The 19,089-nt window shown below is 47.3% G+C and overlaps 1 protein-coding gene and 1 long non-coding RNA gene across 8 annotated transcripts in view; one reads left to right on the plus strand and one right to left on the minus strand.

Annotated features, from left to right (window-relative positions):
* The window catches only part of LOC110598614 (uncharacterized), a 41,676-nt gene that overhangs the window by 14,921 nt on the left and 7,666 nt on the right, over nt 1-19,089 (minus strand). Inside the window, exons 3-5 of the long non-coding RNA XR_013423539.1 lie at nt 15,245-19,023; nt 12,136-12,174; nt 408-6,532 (exon numbers count right to left, since the gene is read on the minus strand). This is a non-coding gene — a long non-coding RNA (uncharacterized LOC110598614). The remainder of the gene's footprint in view (nt 1-407; nt 6,533-12,135; nt 12,175-15,244; nt 19,024-19,089) is intronic.
* The window catches only part of Arhgef7 (Rho guanine nucleotide exchange factor 7), a 130,123-nt gene that overhangs the window by 2,815 nt on the left and 108,219 nt on the right, over nt 1-19,089 (plus strand). The gene's annotated exons all lie outside the window — the stretch shown is intronic.

Genomic DNA, 19,089 nt, shown 5'->3' on the forward strand with positions numbered 1-19,089 from the left:
GAGACCTGGAGCCACCAGTGTTTGGAGGATGTAGTCAGAAGTCAGAGGCCACCCTGACTGTCCTGGTTGTGCACACCTGTCTCATGGTCTGGCTCCTAGAGGCTGGGGTCAAGGTATAGGTGAGGCTGTGCTCCCCTGAAGCGTGGGGGAGGTTCTATCCAGGCCTCGCTCAGGGGTCTGGGGCGCCTGGGCTTGTGGTCTCCACATTGTCCAAATCCCCCTCTTATAAGGACATGGTTCTGTTGGATCAGGGGCACACTACCTGGTATGACCTTTACTGATCACCTCTGCAGGGACCTCACCTGCTGAGGTACTGGAGTTAGATTTCAACATAAGAATCTTGGGGAACAACTTGACCAACAGGTAGCATAACATATTTGAACCAAATTAACCTGTGAAGCACTTACTTGCCTCCCATGATGCATGGGGGATAAAACCCTAAACAGCAGGTTGAGTACAGGAGAAAACACAGCTCTGGGAAGGACCACAGTGTGAGCAGTAGGAAGTAGCGAATTGTGATGCAGGGGATAGACGGGGAGGACGGGGGAAGTTGAGGAGACCAGCATTTGATGAGCAGGTCAGATTTGCATTTTTCCTGATGTGTGGGTTAGAATCTGGTGTTTCCCCAGACCACGGAGACCTTCTGTGGATGTGTAGAAACCAGCAGATCTGAGGCAGCACTTTCTCAGTGGACTCAAGACTGACTTTCTGCCCAGCTTAAAATTCTGGAGTGGGTAAGGCTGGGGTGGGAAAAGAAAGGGAAGAATTTAGAAGTGCCCAAGGAAGACCGTGCCTTCTCATGGGCCCTTGGGCCTCCGCAGCATGTGGTCAGTGATACGTGGGACAGTTGAGGGGTCCCACCAGAACAGGTCATGTGGGAAGGCTATGCCTGATGTCTGTTCATAAAGATGCACTGATTGACTGATAAATCACTCATGGAGAAGTTGGGATGCAGACTATCTCTGGGCCATTTTTAAGGTCCTTAAAACCCTGCAATCAGGATTCTCAGTTATATCCAGACTCTTCTAATCAACCTACCCTAATGAAGCTCTCAGAATCATTGATTTTGCAATAATACAATAATAAACATTTTTTTTCAGGTCCCAGGATTGAATCCAGGGATGCTTTACTACTGAACCACATCTCCAGCCCTTTTTATTTTGAAACAGGGTCTTGCTTAGTCGCTGAGGCTGGCTTTGAACCTGTGATCCTCCTGCCTTAGCTTCCTGAGACTCTGGGATTACAGGCGTGTGCCACTGCACCTGGCTGATAAACATTCACTTTTGAAGCATGCGACTTTGAAGTCCATCTAGACCCTGAGCCAGTGTGATGCTTACTTAGGCTTTAGGCCTGGGGAAGAGCGGAGCTGGAGCTGTCTTTGCTGGTTCTCTCAAAATGAAGCACACAAAGTCAAATTCAGTTTAAACCAGGGACATCAGAAGAGGGCTCCTGAGAGCCAGATTGAACACACTATGGTGTTCATGTTGGTGTCTCACATGTGCATGAGCACACATGTGGGTGCACAAATACAGGTGTGCAGACAGGTGCATGTGCACATGTGCAGGGATGCATGCACACTCACATCCATGCACATGCACACACACCTCTGGGTTGGTGGTTGGGGTGTTGCTGGTGGCATGCTGTTTCAGGAGGTGTGTCATAGGGGCAGCACTCAGTCCCAGGTGTGCTCTCCCAGGACCAGGCTCTCATTCTGTTAGCAGAGCTAACCCTAGAATCTGCCTGTTTTCCCTGCTTGCTCTACTCACTTTAATATACTCTTTTAAAGAAGAGAGAAGAAACAAAACGAAACTCGCATCTGTCCAGAGTCTCAGGCGCCTTCACAAATTGCTCACCTCCTTTACAAGTACTCACCTCCTTTACAGATGCCGTTTCGCAGCGGCAAGCCTGGCTGTGAGTCCCCCACTGCAGCTGGAGGCAGGAGGGTCAAACCCAGGTCTGTGACCTTTCCCCAGATGTCAGACCTGCTCCTGCCACCTGGACTGCATTTAGAGGAAGCTGGTGGTTGGCCCCTAGGAGTTGCAGCCCACACTGGGAAATAAAACAGGGCAAGCACACGTGGGCACCTTGGGCAGATGGAATTAAGGATCAGGTGGTGTGAACCATCCAGCAGGGGTCTCAGGAAGAATGGGCATTGTGGGGTACCCTCAGGAGGCATGTGCAGGTGGCTACCTGGGAAGTGTGCCCAGCCCCTCCCTGTCAGGAACAGCCCCAAAGGCGCCTGGCAGGGGCTCAGGTTGTCCTGTAGAGAGCTGGCCTCTCCTTGTCCTGGGGTGCCTCTGGAAACTGCACATGGCCCATGCCTATCCCACCCTGTACCCTTATTGCAGCCACTGCAGGAAGGGCACCACGGAGGGCAGAGTCCAGCTCTGGGCTGGCGGCCCCCACCTGATTCTGGTTCCCGGGGCCTTCCTCCTCTTAGTGTTTACTCAGTTTCCATTTGTACCAAGAGGCACACGCATATGTGCATAGATTAAAACTAAAGAGCCATACAGATGTTTCCTGGAATGTGCAGAGGTAACTAATGACTGTAAAATATAACAAATGGAGCTGCCTGGGGTGTGGAGCTGTGCGTTCTCGTCATGGGATGCTCTCAGCTCTTTAGACTGGAATTTCCTGTGAGTTGGAGATCTGCCCCTGGTGTCCCTCATTTCAGGCAGGGGTCACACAACTGTGCCTCCTGCAGTTCCAAGACTGGTGGTCGTTAAGCCATAGGTCCCCTACCTGAAGACCTTGTTCGTCTTCCAGGGTTGGATAGACCTGGCTTCACTGCTGTAGTCATTTGCTGTGTGACTTCAAGCAATCTGCCTGCCTTCTCTGAGTCCCAGTTTCCTCCTCTTAGGAGGATATGAATGCTCTCTGCTAATGGGAATGGCCTGTTGGGGCGATAGGGTGTCCCACAGTAAATGAGAAGACGTGCTACTGCTGTTGTTTTTTCAGTTGACGCTGAGGAACTTTCCACTGGGTTTGGGAAATGCTGAGCTGTGATTTGAGCCTCAGAGCCACTCAGGTCCAGGCAGGTTGCTTTATTCTCAGAGCAGGTTCTTGTAGCTCCCTCCCCACCACCAGACACCCCTGGTCAGCGCCTGGTCACAGCACAGCTGCAGGGCTTGTGGAGACTGGAAGGGGCCGAGGGTGGAGCCTGGGCACTCAGGTTTCATCCTACAAGGTTTCATGAAGGTCAAAGGCCAGGAGTGCCGAATGGGAAAGGAGGGCCGGGCTGCGGCCTCCTCAGCAGAGGGCTGCCCCCAGCAACTTCCCCACTTTCCCTGTCACCAGGTGTGCAGAATTGGCTTAGGGGCATCTGTCTCCCAATGCCTTTGTGTTTTCAGTTTTCCTTCTGAACTCCTGACGGTTCTCAGCCCACTTTTGCAGAGTGGTGTGTGTCTGCTGCTGTCTGTAGCTCAAGGACAGTAGGGCTGTGCCAATGGAAGATGTGCAGAATTTGTTTCAAACACACCTTTTTTAGGAGAGGCTACCAGGGATTGAACTCAGGGGCACTGAGCACTGAGCCATATCCCCAGCCCTATTTTGTATTTTATTTAGAGACAGGGTCTTAAATAAAGTTGCTTAGTGCCTTGCCTTGCCATTGCTGAGGCTGGATTTGAACTTGTGATCCTCCTGTCTCGGTCTCCCTAGTCGCCTGGCCAAACACCTATTTTAATGCAGTCCAGTGGTGCTTACCTGTCACCCTAGCAGGAGGCTTTATCCTGGAGGACTGTAAGTTGGAGGCCAGCCTGAGCAACTTTGGAAGACCCTGTCTCAAAATCAAGATTAAGATAGAGCTCAAGTTAGAGCTGGGAATGTAGCTCAGTGGCAGAGTGCCCCTGGGTTCAACCCCTAGTACTTCAAGAAAAGAAAAAAGTTCATTTCTCTGATCATTGGGTCTGTGGGGTTTCTGTTACATGCATGCTGGGGAGGCCACCGTGTGCAGGGAGACATCACATATGTGCCTGTGTGTGGAGCACCTGTCCAGCCATGAGAGGAAGCAGGGCCTTCAGTGTAAAGTATCTCAGCATGAAGGGACATAGTGGTCACCCAGCCCAGACTCCTGGTATGCAGAAGGGCTGGCTGAGGCAGCTGCCTTCAGCTGGGCAAGTCCTACAGTCTAAGGGTGCTCCCAGGACTGTGGAGGGAGACAGTCTCCTGGGATTCAGAGGGAAGGAGGGTGTGGTCCAGCACAGAAGCGGCTCAGCTGTCCCACTGTCCATGGCTGCCCCCATCCAGAGCCTCTCTGCTTCCTTCTTGAATCTGAGCTGGTCTGACCCGGGTGGCAGAAGCGCCCAGTGCTAGTTTCTAGCCCAGCCGTGGAGGCCTTGAGCTTTCCACCCTTTCTCAGGCCCTGCCCCACCACAAGGATGAAGCTGGTGCCTGGAAGCTGGCTGAGGGGCCTGACGGAGGAGAGTGGGTCCTGGAGAGGCCGTCCCGGTCCAATTGCACCAGCCAGCCTGGGGCTGGGCTGTGCTTAGTGGTAGAGTGTTCCCCCTCCCAAAAGCTATTTTTCTGACTTCTAAATCTTCTAAACTTTCCACTGAATTTTTTTGTTTTGTCTCTACTTTGACTATTATTTTAAAATTTCTACCTAGAAATTTAAAAATTTGTTTAAATATCTGGTTTTCCTTGTTTCTTAATATCTGGTTTCTTTTTCTCTCTCTCTTCCTTCCTTTCCCTCTCTCTCCGTACCCTCCAATTCTTTTTTAAGAATATTCTTTAGTTATAGATGGACACAGTACCTTTATTTTGTTGGTCTTTATGTGGGCTGAGGATCAAACCCAGGGCCTCCCTGGGCTAGGAATGCTCTGCCCCTGAGCCGCAGCCCTGGCTGGTCTCCCTGCCAATTCTGGAACCACCTTGGAGCTCATCCCAGGTGTGCATCGAGGTCTGCCTGGCTGTCTCTTGGAATTTGGCTTCCACATTGGGGACTGCTTAGATCACTGGTGATGGCTGAAGAGCAAGCCACATGCCCACTGGCAGGGCTGGGAGGCTTGTGCCTGTGGGGTGGTCACCTCTGAGGCCCCTGGCAAGGACTGCAGGCCCTCAGGGAGACCCGCCTTGCCGTGGCCTTCCTCCACGCCCTCTCCCAAGTCTTGGGCCTCCTTGGTTCACTTTTCCCCCTAGAATAAGTCTCAGACTCCTGCCTGGATAGCTGCAGGTGGCCAGGAGGGCTGGGTGGGTGGCCCAGGCCTCTGCGTCCTGACCTCAAGTGGCGGCTGGTGCTGCTGAAGGGGCTGCTGCTGTTCCTTCTCCTGGTGTCTTGGAGGAATCCTCCCAGAGCCGTGAGATGATCCTGCGGTCCCACAGGGTAGGTCATCTACGGCCGGCTCTCCTTGCTGTTTGCTGCTTGGTGTGGTACACGGAGCTTTATTATCACACTCGGAGCACTTTTCTTCCTAAGGGGCTGATGACATTCCCCTCTTGGTTCTGAAGAAGCTGTATGTTACTTCAGATCCTGAGAAGAGCACATGTAAACACAGCTGGGACTTCCAGTTCACACTGAATGGCTTAAGTCTAAAGTGGGAGTCCACAGTCCCAAGTTGGTCTTGATTTTGCATAGCTTCTTGTGACGAAGTCTGGTTCTGACAGGATGTCTTCTATTTTGTACACGCCTTTTTTAAAAGGGCCTAGTTTTAGCTGATTTGTAAATACTGAGGACCACGATGGCTCTTTTCCCTCAGTTCCAAGGGTCTCACCACTAAGTCCCTGTGCCAGGGACGTTCCACCAGTTTCCTGTCCTTGATAGAGTTCAAGTTCATAAGTGGCATTAAGTTTCCATTTATAGCTAGCAAAGTTTCAGAAGTTTTTGGTTAGAAAGACAGATTTTCTGAAAAAGTCAATTGCTTTCTGAACACATGCCAAAAGATTTATGACTTTAACACTCAATTTAAGGGAGAACGTTATAGTGATTTTGACAGAAAATTAGGAGTTTCTGGAGAATGTTTCTGGCTCTGACTGCCTCTGTTGTGGGCTCTTCAGGAGGAACCGGAGGCTGCCTGAGCAGCCAGCTTCTCTCCAGCCTTCCCAGAGTTTTCTTGAGCAATTTCTCTCTGGCTTTTCTGTGTGCTGAAGAAATCACCTTATTTAAGATCTGTGATTATATAACTAATCCCACGACACACTCGTGCTGGTAGCTGATTTCTCCTAGCGGAAATGAATTTTGTGGTTACATTTATTCCTATTTTAAATGTATTTTTGTTTCTTTTGAAAACAGGCTCTATTAATAGCGTGTGGTTGAATTGTTTACAGACTTGTGTCGAAGGTTAAGCTTCCAGAAAGCACCACAGAGGCCACATTGTTAAGGGGCAGGAGACTTCCAGCTTTGTCATCCACGGTTCCTTCAGGGCACCCTGACAAGCACATCCCATGGCCATGCTGTGCAGCTCTCCAGGCTGGCTCTTGAGGGGCAGCAGCAAGCACGGCTCTGCTCGTGGCCTTCGAGCTTCCGGGGTACTTGGGGAGTGAGGTCCTGCTCACCTCACCTAGGCCAGTCTTCGGTCATCTGTGAAGGAGCTTCCACCTCAAGAAACAAGAAGAATGTGGGCAAATTAGACCCAGAGGAAGAAGCAAGCATAGTAAGGAATGGAAAGGGAGTCCATGAAACAAGGAGAATATTCCTAAGAAAAACCACGAAACCAAAAGCTGGATCTCTGAGAGAATCAGTAAAAATGATAAGCCTCTAGCGGGACTGATGGGAAAGGAGGAGACAGACGACTGACATGGGGTGGCTGCAGATTCTGCAGGCTGCATAAAAAGGGTGTGTTTTTATGTACCAGTGAATTCTGTGGTGTAGATGAAATGGACAAGTTCCTTGGAAAACTCAAACCACCAAAGCTCACTCAAGAAGAAATGGGTAACTTGAATAGTCCTGTCTATTACAGAAATTACATTTATAGGTAAAAACCTTCTCATAAAGAAAATTCTAGGCAGCATAGCTTCCCTGCTGAATTCTGCTATACATTTAGGGGAAAAATAATGGCAGTTCAATAAACTTTTTTAAAAAAATTGGACTTGGAGAATACTTCTCAACTTGTTAAATGAAGTCTGCCTTCCCCTGATTTAAAACAAAACAAAAACAACCCCGGAGCTGGGATGTAGCTCATTTGGTGGAGTGCTTGCATTGCATGCACAAGGCCCTGGGTTGATCCCCAGCATCCCCTGCCTCCAATAAAAACCCTGGTAAAGACATTGTAAGAAAAATATCATAAACCAGTAATTCCATGAATATAGATCTAAAACTTAATTAGCCTATCAAATTCAGCATTATATGAAAAGGGTAATACATCATAACCTAGAGGGATTGAACTTAGGACAGCAAAGTTAGTTTCTCTTTTGAAAATCATTCAATACAATTTATGATATTAATAGGCTAAAAGAGGAAAACTACAGGATTATTTCAATAGATGAGGGAAAAGCACTTGATAAAACCCAATATCTATTCCTGGTGAAGGGGGCAGCACTCCAGATGTGGAAGACGGAGCATTTCCCTGAGACGGGCAACAATACTGGGATGTCCAACCTTGCACTGGATACCTGAGGAAAGAGAAGAGGAAATCAAAGGCGTCCGGGTTGGAAAGGAACCCACAACCTGTCCTTGCACTGTGCAGAAAATTGGATGGAATCCGCAAAGTAGACACAGGAACCATTAAGTGAGTTCAGCAAGGTTGAAGTACATAAGATTAATATACAAAAATCAATTGTGATGTGTGGAAAGAAAAAAGGAGAAAAAGCAAGTATATTTTTATATATAGCAAAATGATCAGAAATTGGAATAAAATACATTTGCAATAGCAAAAGGAAAAGGAAGAAAAGAGAAATGATTGAGGATAAATCTAACAACAATAAGAAAGATGTGTGCTCTCTAAAAGCCCAATGCTGATGGGTGACATGGAAGAGGACCTGAGGCTTGAGTCAGAAGTCTCTCTGGTGCTAAGATGCTGGTTCTCCCACACTGATCCACAGCTCCAACAGGATCAGGACCAAAATCCCAGCATTTTTTTTGGCCAGACCTTGGCAAATGATTTTCTTATCTTTTTTTTTTTTTTTTTTTTTTTTGGTACCAGGGATTGAACCCAGGGGTGTTTAACCACTGAGCCATGTCTCCAATCCTTTTTTTTAATTTTATTTTGAGACAGGATCTTGATAAGTTGCTGAAGCTGGCTTTGAACTTGGGATCCTCTTGCCTCAGCCTCGTGAGCTGCTGGGATTATAGACATGCATCATTGCACCTGCTTTAACAAATAATTCTAAATATATATGAAGATGCAAAGGACCTGGGATAGCCACAGAACTGAGAGAAGGAAGAAGGTTGGAGGATGTGGTTTCCAGTAATTTTGAGGCAATGTCCAAAAGACACAGCAATAAATATACAGGACAGAATGGAGTGCAAAAATAGACCCACAAAAGACACCTGACTTTCAGCAAAGGTGCAGAAGCAATTTACTGTTGAAAGCACGCTGTCTTCAGTGATGGTGTCAGAATGATTAGAAACTACTATTTTAATGAACTCCAGGCTAGGTGTCCCCAGCATACAAAAGTTAATTGGAAATGAATCACAGATCTAGATGTAAAGACTAAACCATAAACAACCAGAAGAAAACACAAGAGCAACATTTGTAACTTCGGCAAGGTAAAATTTCTTAGATATGACACCAAAAACATGATCTCTAAAAGAGTTGATGAATTGGACTTAGTCAAAGGGAAAGACTTCTGTTCTTTGAAAGATACTGCTAAGAGAATGAAAAGACAAAACATAGATTAGGAGAAAATTTTTACAGGTCATATGTGTGTTTAAGAACTTGTATCCAGAATACATGAAGAACTCCTAGACCTCAATAAGGAAACAAACAATTCAGTTTAAAAAGGAAATAAATGGTCTCGATAGACACTTCACCAAAGAAGATATCAATATGGCAAATAAGCACATGAAAAGAAACTCGACTCCATTAGTGATAAAGCCCCAATGAGGTAGGGCTGCACACTATATATCTGTTATCACAACTGCTGGGAAGAGTGATCATTTCAAGTGTGGGCAAGGGCAGGAAGGAGCTGGACTCTCACAGCTGGTGGCAATGTAAAATCAGACAACACTTCAGAATACAGTTCATGAGTTTCTTAAAACACTAAACATATACCTAACAAATGTTTTAGCCATTCCACTTCTAGGTATCTGCCCAAGAAAATGGTGTCTCCATATTGAGTCTTTCACAAATGTTCACAGTAGTTTTATTTTTAATACCCACAAAGTAGATATAAGCAAATGTTTCTAGCTGGTGAATTTAGAATTGTGGTATGTCTTTACTATAGATGAGAGAATAGCCCAGAGCATGGTTGAGCCTCAATATTGTGCTAAGTGACAGAAACTAGAGCAGAGTACACACCGTGTGGTTCTACTGATGTGGGCTTCCAGAAGATACGCAGTATTTCAGTGACAGTGGGCTGAGCCTTGCTTGGGGACCTGGGATGGAGGAGGTGATTGCGAAGCCAGGGGCAGAGGTAGTCATGGGTTTCGTGAGGGTGCACCCATGTTGGTGCTCGTCAGACTGCACCTTTGAAAGACCACAGGCCACTGTGTGTGGGGGTGCCTCAGTCTGGGGCTTGTCAGTTTTGCCCTGTCATATGATTTTTTTTTTTTTTGGTGTATGGGCTTTAACTCATCTTACAGGCTGCCTTCTACTTTTGAACCTAATCATGATTCTAGAAAACGTGTAGTGTACTTACATTTTATGGGGAAAGGGATTTATTACCAGAGACTCATCTTTTTGTCTGTTCATTTATTTATTTTCTCCTCAAATCTTGATTGGGTGTTCACTGTATTCAAGAATCATGCAAGGGGCTGGGGATGTGGCTCAAGTGATAGCGCGCTTGCCTGGCATGCGTGCGGCCCAGGTTCGATCCTCAGCACCACATACCAACAAAGATGTTGTGTCCGCCAAGAACTAAAAAATAAATATTAAAAATTCTCTCTCTCTCCTCTCTAACTCTCCTCTCTCACTCTCTCTTTAAAAAAAAAAAAGAATCATGCAAGGCCTTGGAGATTTATGACTTGCAAAAGTAACCCAGTGGTGGAGGAGAGTAACGTCAAAGAAATAACATGAGCGGCTATGTTGTGAGTGAGACGTGCTCTGAAGGCGAGAGATGGATTTCCACATGTGCAGCAGAGGGACCTGCTAACCTTGGCAGATGGGGCAGGGATGGGGTAGGGCAGGCTCCTGTCAAGCAGTGGCACTGGAGTCGAGCTCTGGAGGATGGGGTTCTATAATGGAGGAGGGGTGGCCTGGCTTGGGGGATCCCTGGTGCATTGGGTGCCCTGGCGAGGCCTAGATGGCCTTGGACTGAACAAGGATGCCAGGAGAGATGGCGGGGCCAGGTAGCAGAGGGCCTAGTGGGCCAGTCGTGCTTTCCCAGGGTTTTAAGGAGGGAATAATATGATCAGCTGCATGTTTAGAAAACAACATGTAGAAAATTATATGGGATTGTCTGCAGAGAGCTGTCGAGACCTGGGGTCAGGGTGGAGCAGGTATGCCAAAGAGATGATGATAGAATTGAGAGGGGTTTCAGGAACCAAGTTCACAGGGCTTGTGATGGGTTGACTTGGGAAAGGCCTTTGGAGCCACCCCCAAGTCTCTGACTGCACAGCAGGAGAGGCGCAGGGTCACCTCTGAGCGAATCCTGCATGTGGCCTGGGCTAGAGCATGGAGATCGTGAATGAGTTCCATGACTTGGAGTGTGGTTGTGTGGAGCTTTGAGAGCCTGGAGGACACCTGGACTGTATTATACACCGGGGAATCACAGTGCAGAGCTGTGACCTGAAGCTGTAGAAGTGGTGAGATTTCTCACCAGGAGTTGTGGTGCTACTGTGTGAAGGTCAGACTCAGCTGGGGGAACTTGGAAATGAATAACCTAGCAGTGCCCACGGTCCCAGGAGACTTAAGAGGGGTGGCCAATGGGCTTAGTCAGTAGAGGGCACCATGACAGGAGGTGGGGAGGAGGCTGACTGGTGTGCTGCCAGAGTCTGAGTGTGTGCCACTGAAGACCTGCCAGTGCTGGCTGAGCTGGGGGGAGGGAAGGCCCACTCATGATTGGTCTAGGGCAGTAGGCACAGCTGGACAGGCCTGGGAAAACCTGGATATAGGGCCACCCTCATTACTGGTCACCTCAGTCAGAGCCCATGAGTTAGTACAGGAGAGAGGGTCTCTGGAAAGGGAGAGATTTGAGCTTGCAGGTTTGTGGGGACTGGAAAGTGCTGGAAACAGAACTGTGGGGTGAGACAACGGCTGAGCCCACAGATGCAGCTGAGGCTAGGCGCATGAAAACCCGGCACAGGTGTGTGGAGGAGCAGCAATGGGTTAGCAACTTCACTGTAACCTTTGTTAATAGGATGTGGATGTCAGGCATGCTTTTCGGGATAAAGGAGACTCTAGAAAACTGTCCTTTCCACTAGTTTCAGGGAAATATGCCTAGCATATTTTTGTTCATTTCCCATGTTTTGAAATGTGCTTCTTTCCTTCTCAGTGGAGAGTCCATTGGTTTGAGTTCAATAAGTGTTGTACTGAGCACGAGAAGCCATCACCCTGAGAACTTCTAAGACCTTCATCCTCATCTTTTGAATGCATTAATGCTGGGTGTTTCATCTTTCCCCTTTGGCTTATCTGACAATGAGCGGGATTTTAGGTAAGGATGGAGACATTGCCAAAAACTAACTGCTCTCTGTGTGTTTCTGTCTTGCATTGGTGGCTGTTCAATTTGAGCATGTGCAGATACAGAGCTGGTCTCCACCCTCAGAGCTGCTCATGCAGGAGGCCTAAGCTAGGGTGGAGAAGCTGTATCCCTCTGAGGTCTGAGGGACTGCTGATGCTGGTGGTCCAGGGGACCAAAATTGAGAACCATGACCCAGACCACTGTGAGTCACCTGGCAGTACTGTAGGTGGGGCCCAGCTATGTTCCCAGGGGATCTTCCATAGGTGGCCCTTACATCTGGTGCATTTCCCAGCCAGTGCCTTCTCACTTCAGGCAGTACAGCACCTGAGGTCTGCCTCTCTGTGGGTCTGCAATATTCAAACACGGTGCAGAAAGACTGGAGAAAAAAGTCCCACATAAGTTGGAAGGGGATTCGGAATTTACCTGAAAAGTTGGGATCCCCATCTGCACAGAAGTTTTCTTCTAAAACGGAAGAGAAACATGATCTTTGTTGAGAGACCAAGCTCAGGAGGTTTGGGCAAGGTCTGGTGAAATAAAGCTTAGCTAGAGGCATCAAGGCACTTGAAACACTCAGGTCAGGGCTAGGAGCAGCTGCGGGGATGAGGTGGACCCTGAGCTACTGTAGGTGTCTTTAGTACTGGGGTTTTTCAGGAAAGTGTAGGATTTAACCCTGTGACTTGGCTATGGGGTCTGGGAGCAGCCCCAGGGAAGAGTCCTCAGGGGCAGCTCCAGGGAAGAGTCCTCAGGGGCAGCTCCAGGGAGGAAATCCAGGGAGCAGCCCTGCAGCCAGTTCCTACCATTGCTCCTTAAGGACACATTTCATTTCATGGTGTTCAGCTGGCTGCCACTCCTGAGACTGCCTCTAAGGGATGCAGAGTTTGTCCATCCACCAGGCTACCTGGTTCCCTGAAATCTGAAATAGCCACTGGGATTTGCACTGTCCTTCCATTCAACCCCAAGACATGCCGTGGAAGTTACTCCAATTGCTGCTTTCTGTTCACTTGCCAATTGAGAATCCATGTTTTACTCATAGTCGGAGAAAACATCGACATTTTTGACAATTTCCAGCCCCAAGACTAGTTGCAGGAGAAAACACTAGATCAGGCAGGGGAAGGCTGGTGGGCACGGGAACTCCTTTGCCAGAGGGCGCTGAGGCCCTGCTAGCCGTGTTTCTCCCCCATGGGTGGTGCTGGAGCTGTCCACAGAGGGGCCCAGCAGGTACCATAACATGGCTTTGAGAGGGGATGTTGATGAGAACATAGACGCCCTCAGCAAAGACACACAATTTTGGTCCCCTGGACCACCAGCATCAGCAGTCCCTCAGACCTCAGAGGGATACAGCTTCTCCACCCTAGCTTAGGCCTCCTGCATGAGCAGCTCTGAGGGTGGAGACCAGCTCTGTATCTGCACATGCTCAAATTGAACAGCCACCAATGCAAGACAGAAACACACAGAGAGCAGTTAGTTTTTGGCAATGTCTCCATCCTTACCTAAAATCCTGCTCATTGTCAGATAAGCCAGTAAAGTAAAGAAGAACCCAGTGGAAGTTATAGAACTGAAGGACAGAGTCACCTGAGTGACACTCACTGCGTGGGCCAGAAATAGTGGAGAGGACAGAGGAAATGGCATGAATATGCTCAGCACCAGTGGAGAACTCAGGCCTGAGGAAAATGCAGCAAGTTGCTGGGCTATGCCCTCCCCCGAAGTGCCCTTGGCAGGATGTTTGTCAGCAACGTATGTACGCTGTGTGGGTCCTGTTCACCACTTCCCTCTGTGTGTCCGTTCCTCCCCCCTTTCTTTGTGCCTGTTTCTTTTTCTGTGTGTCTGTCTCTCCCTAGCTCTTTCTGAATTCCCCCCCCCCCCGTCTCTCAACTCTGAAATACCAGAATCACATGAGGTCTAGAGCCCCCTTGTGAAACTTAGGAAACTAATACAATGCAGGCTTGTGAACACACGGATATTAGGGATGCCTGCATGAAATGTGAATGACGGAAATGAGCCAGGCTCGAGGGAGCAGGCCAGCTGGTTGTGGAGACCCAGCTCAGAGCCAGTGATTTTCCTCAGTGACAGAGATGAGAGCTATAACCAGAGCTCCTCTGTGCAGCTCTTGATGGACTGATGCCCTGATGCACACACAGGGAAAGCTGAGCCCTGGCCTTGCATGCGGGCAGTCCTGGGAGAGCTGGGCAGCAGGTGGGCAGCTGGCCTCTGGCAGGGTGGTATGACGGGGTGTATGTATGTATGTCATGATGGGAAGGGGTTAAGGTCTAAAAGCAAAATGAGTCTTTGATTTCTCCATCATTTTTCTTATAGCGATTGTATTTCCAAGTTTTAGGATAGTTCCGTCTCATGTCTTCCATCCCCAGCAGTGTTCAGTCATGTGCTTGTTGTTTTGACCAACAAGACTACATTCATGACAGAGGTTCCATAAGTGATATCACGGAGTGACATGGTGGCATGGCGGCTGTCTTGATTTGTGCAAGTACACTCTGATGTGCACACCATGATGGAATCACCGAGTGACATGTTTCAGGCCATATCCAGTGACTGTATGTCACATTTTGGTTCTAGATGCCACAGCATCAACATCACTTTTGGTAGGTTTAATCAAGTGATGTAGAGTGCCCTAGGCACATGCCCTTACTTTTATTGATTCATTGAACAAATAACCCATCAGGAGCCAGATGGGCCACCATGAGATATATTTGTTCAGACCAGTCCTCTGCTTGCAGAGAATAGCTATATGGTGTAGGGAGAAATCTGGTAAATGCAGCACTAAGGCACATTGGATAGCATCTTCCCCAGTGGAAGAAAAGCAGCATGGGGTAGGGGCACGAAGCAACTAGGGTGGCATTGTCAGGTCATTGGCTTGGGGTTTCTGAGATGTGTCATTTGAACAGAGACTTGATGATGATCACAGCAAAGTGGGGAGAGTGTTTCAGCAGAGGGGATCACTAGTGCAAAGGTCCTGAGGCAGGAGTCACTGGCAAGTCCAGGAAGAGCAGAGCCAGTGTGAGTGAGCAAGAGCTGGTAATAGTCAAGGAGGGAGCAAGGGGGTGGGCTGTGTAGGCCACTATAAGGGCTTTTGATTATTATCATGCAGCTTTTTAAAAAGACCCATTTTTGGTTTCTAGAAGCATTGAGCAGAAAAAGAGTCCCCATATTCTCTCTCTCCATCCCCAGCTCTCCTGATTATTAACATCTGGGGTGAATGACATACCTATTAGAACTGGTGAGTAATACCGACTTATTATCGGCATCTAGTTTTCTGCTGCTACAACAGTACCATGGACTGGTGGAAGGACAAACACTGAAATTTATTTGGCTCAGGGTGCTGGAGGCTTGCAAGTCCAAGGTCAAGGGACCACATCTGCTAAGGGCCTTCATGCTACATCACAACATGGCAGAAGGGCAAACACACCCTCAAGAGACAGAGGGCAAATCAGGCTAAATTGATGCTTTTTATTAGGAACCCATTCCTGTGATAATGACATGAATTAGTGCACCAGGCAGAGCCCCCATGACCACACACCTGCTTAACAGTCCTGCCTCCCAACAGCGGCAGTGGCAGTGGCAGTGGCAGTGCATTTTCAACATGAGCATTGGAGTGGACGCTCAGATCACAGCAATGAACTGAAGCCCACGGTTCCTATGATAGTTCATCTTGTACATTGCTTGGGTCCTGATAAATGTACAATGACATATCCACCTTATAGTATTGTATAGCACAGTGTCACTGCCCTAAAATCCTCCGCCCCCTTACGCTCCCTCCCTTCAGCCCTAGACAACTACTGATCTGTCTCCACAGCTTTGTCTTTTCCAGAATGTTATATATTTGAAATCATATAGTTTTTCCCACTGGCTTCTTTCAATATACATTTAAGCTTCCTCCATCTTTTCAGTTTGATGGTGAACTTTTTTTTAAATCACTGAATAACATGTTGTTTGATATACCATTATTTGTTTATCCATTCATGTCCTGGTAAATTCCAAGTATTAGAGATTATGAGTAAAGCTGATAAAGACATCTGCTTACAGATTTTGTGTGGACCTAAGTTCTTAAAAAACTCATTTGGGGGGCTGTGGCTGTGGCTCAGCAGTAGTGCACTTGCCTGGCATGTGTGAGGCACTGAGTTCTATTCTCAGCACCGCATATAAATAAATAAAATAAAGATCTATCAACAACTAGAAGAATGTTTAAAAAAAACTCATTTGGGTAAATACCAAGGGGCACAATTGTAGGCTTGTATGATAAGACTACGTTTAGCTTATAAGAAACCACCAATTGCTTTCCAACGTGGCTGTACCATTTCGTATTTCTGCGGGCATGAATGTGAATTCTTGTTGCTCCACATCCTCACCAGCATTTGGTGTTGTCGGTGTTCTGGATTCTGTTCATTTAAATCTGTGTGTAGTGACACTGTACTTTAATCTTCATCTCCCTGGTGATGTATAATAGGGAGCATCTTTTCACATGTTTACTTGTGCTATGGTTTGGGAAAGTGTCTCTCAAAGGCCCATGTGTTGAAGGCTTGGTCTCAGCCTATGGTGCTACTGGGAGATGGTATAACCTTTTAATAGGTGGGGTCCTAGTGGGAGGAAGTCGAATCACTGGGGCATGTCCTTGAAGGGGTTATTTTGATCCTGGCCCCTTCTGTCACATGGTCCTGCCTTGCCACAGGCCCCAAAGTAGTAAGAGCCAAATGACCATGAGCCAAAGTAAATCCTTCCTCTTTATAAACTGATTTACTTCAGGTATTTGTTCCAGTAACAGAAAGCTGACTAACACACTTGGCATCTAGGAATCTTCTTTGTTGTCTCTTCAGGTCTTTTGACCCTTTTTTTTTTTTTGGTGGTACTGGGGATTGAATCCAGGACTGCTCTACCACAAAACCACACCCCCAAATCTTTTTATTTTTTGAGACAGCATCTTGCTACATGTTGAGGCTGGCCTTGAACTTGTGATTCTTCTGACTCAGCCTCCCAAGTTGCTGGCATTACAGGTGTGTATTGCCAAGCCTGGCTTCTTTTGCCCATTAATTTTTTTCCTTATTGTTAATTTTTAAGAATTCTTTGTATATTTAGGATACAAGTCTTTGGCTGTGTGTTTTGCAGATCCTTCTTTTACCAGTCTGTGGTTTGTCTTCTCATTCTCTCATAGGAATTGGCTTTTTCCCTGCATGAAAAAGAGTGGAACTTTTAAGGGTTTTGGGCAGAGAAGTGATGTAACTTCTGGTTTGATGTATAAATAAGCAGTGAGATACCTCAGTTATAGTAATATGAACAGACTTCTTGTGTATATACTGGCAGCCTTATCTCCAACTAATGAAGGTCAGTTTGTCTTAAGTGGTTTTTAAAAATTTTATTTCCTCAAGTATGACTGCTGCACATCTTATTGATAACTGTGCTCTATTTACTCAGGTCACATTCTGCCAATAACTTGAGTGTTGGGTGGCAATGAGGTTTCCCATCAGCTTTTGGCCACTTATTGATAATATGAAAGTCCCATTGGCTCTGAATTTTTTGCTGCAGTTTTTTTTTTTTCCTTAACCTCCTGCAAACACCCTGGGCTAGTGCTGTTCCTCACCCTCCTCCTGGCTCTTGGCTATCCTTGCTAGGGCAAGGCTTACCTGCTATTTATAGAGATGTGCTTAGCCCTGGTGTTCTCTGCTGTTCCCAACCCCTTAGTTGTTTCTTCCCGAGTGAAGGCCTCCCTTTTGCTTCACTGGCTCCTCTGCACAATGTACCAGTGCTCTCTGCACTCCTTCAATAACCTCTCAAACATGGACCAAAATGGAACTCTTCCCAAGTGGTCATGTCCCATCTTCTGTAATATGGCTCTGAGGCTTCTCCTTGCCATAAATGCAGCTTCTTGAGCAGTTTAAAAAGCACAGACAGGTTCTTCAGCTGGGAAGGATTGGAACAAAGGCTACTGCCTGGAGTGCCCAGTCACAGATGGTGTCACTGTGTGTGCAGGGGTGTGTGGGAGAGTTCTCAGAAGTGAATCTGAGTAGCAGTCAAACCAAATGGGAAATGGCAGGGCAGCCATCAGCAGTCCTGACACATCTGAGAACGAAATTTAAATGTGGAATGCCATCAGGGGCTGCTGGAGGAGGGATGTTCCCTTGTCCCAGGGTGTTGGGTGGTGGTTATTAGCAGACAGCATTTGTGTGAGGTATGCCTGGTCAGCAGGGATGCATGTGCTCACACTGTTGCCACCAGCACACACGGCAAGGACCCCCTTTTCCATCGAAGGCCACAGGCCTTCTCCACGTAGTCTTCAACAGTGGGTCTTTAAAAATGGAACCATCAGCTATTCTGAGATGGGATCAGAAGCCAAGTAGAATGGAGCCCAGGAAGCAAGGAATGAGTGGCTCAGATTCACAAAATGCTGTGCTGTAACCCCTGGGCTGTTTTCGTTAAGTTACAAGTATGTCTGGCATAGGAGGGTGACTGGGCTATGATGAACAGGTAGAACTTTGAAGAAAATCTCTGGCCACAAGACTTAGTCTGAGTTCTTATGAATTTCTACTGTTCTTTGTTTCCTGAGTCGGGGTCTTCCACTGAGGGAGCACAGCCAGCTTCTGCCATGCCTTCTGCCGGCTGAGCTACTGCCCAATGTTGGCATCCCCAAGGGGCTGACCTCCAGCCATGGCAGCACCTCTGTCCTTTCCAGGTGGCTTTCACTTGCCAGCTAATGTGCAACTTCCTGTGTTTATCTAGTATTATTGGGAAAACATGCAGCTTGTGGACAGATTTATTCTAGGTTATGTGATGGGTGCTTTATCCTTAAACATTTTCTTATCCATTTTTGGCATTGGCATGAATTTGGGAAAGTTGCCACCAGCTCTGAAGGACTTCACATGCTTTTGGAGTCTGTGGGAACCAAGCCTCAGGGGATAGGAGTTAATTTAAGCAATGCAGCCTTGGTCATCTCCTCCATGTGTCACGTCTCTGGCATATCTGACTCTACATATTTGTAAATCTGGCCAGTTTCAAACTAGTGGAAAAAATTTTGTTTCTCCCTATGTGACTAGCACTCCATATAGGAGCTGGGTTTTGGGGTATGTTGAAGAAAGCAAGCAAAAGAAAGTGCACATTATTAAAAGTTTAATTGTCTTTCAGCAAACTACTGGGTAGTAGGCTGTATACTTTTGAGAGGTAGTTTACTTATCTGATATTTAGCAGCCAAATCTTAATTTTCTGCTTGATGCTTCATTTCTTTTCCAATGGATTTGGAAGACCTGTCCAGTGGATGGATGGCCAAGTGGGCTCCTTTCACCTGTGTTTCACGCCACTTCACAGCATGTCCTATGGAATAATAGGCAGAGAGCACTATGAAGAAAAGGAGACTGCAGTAGCCTAACTAGAATAAAG

Source organism: Ictidomys tridecemlineatus, chromosome 6 (assembly GCF_052094955.1).
Source record: "Ictidomys tridecemlineatus isolate mIctTri1 chromosome 6, mIctTri1.hap1, whole genome shotgun sequence".
In the NCBI taxonomy this organism is placed as follows: Eukaryota; Metazoa; Chordata; class Mammalia; order Rodentia; family Sciuridae; genus Ictidomys; species Ictidomys tridecemlineatus.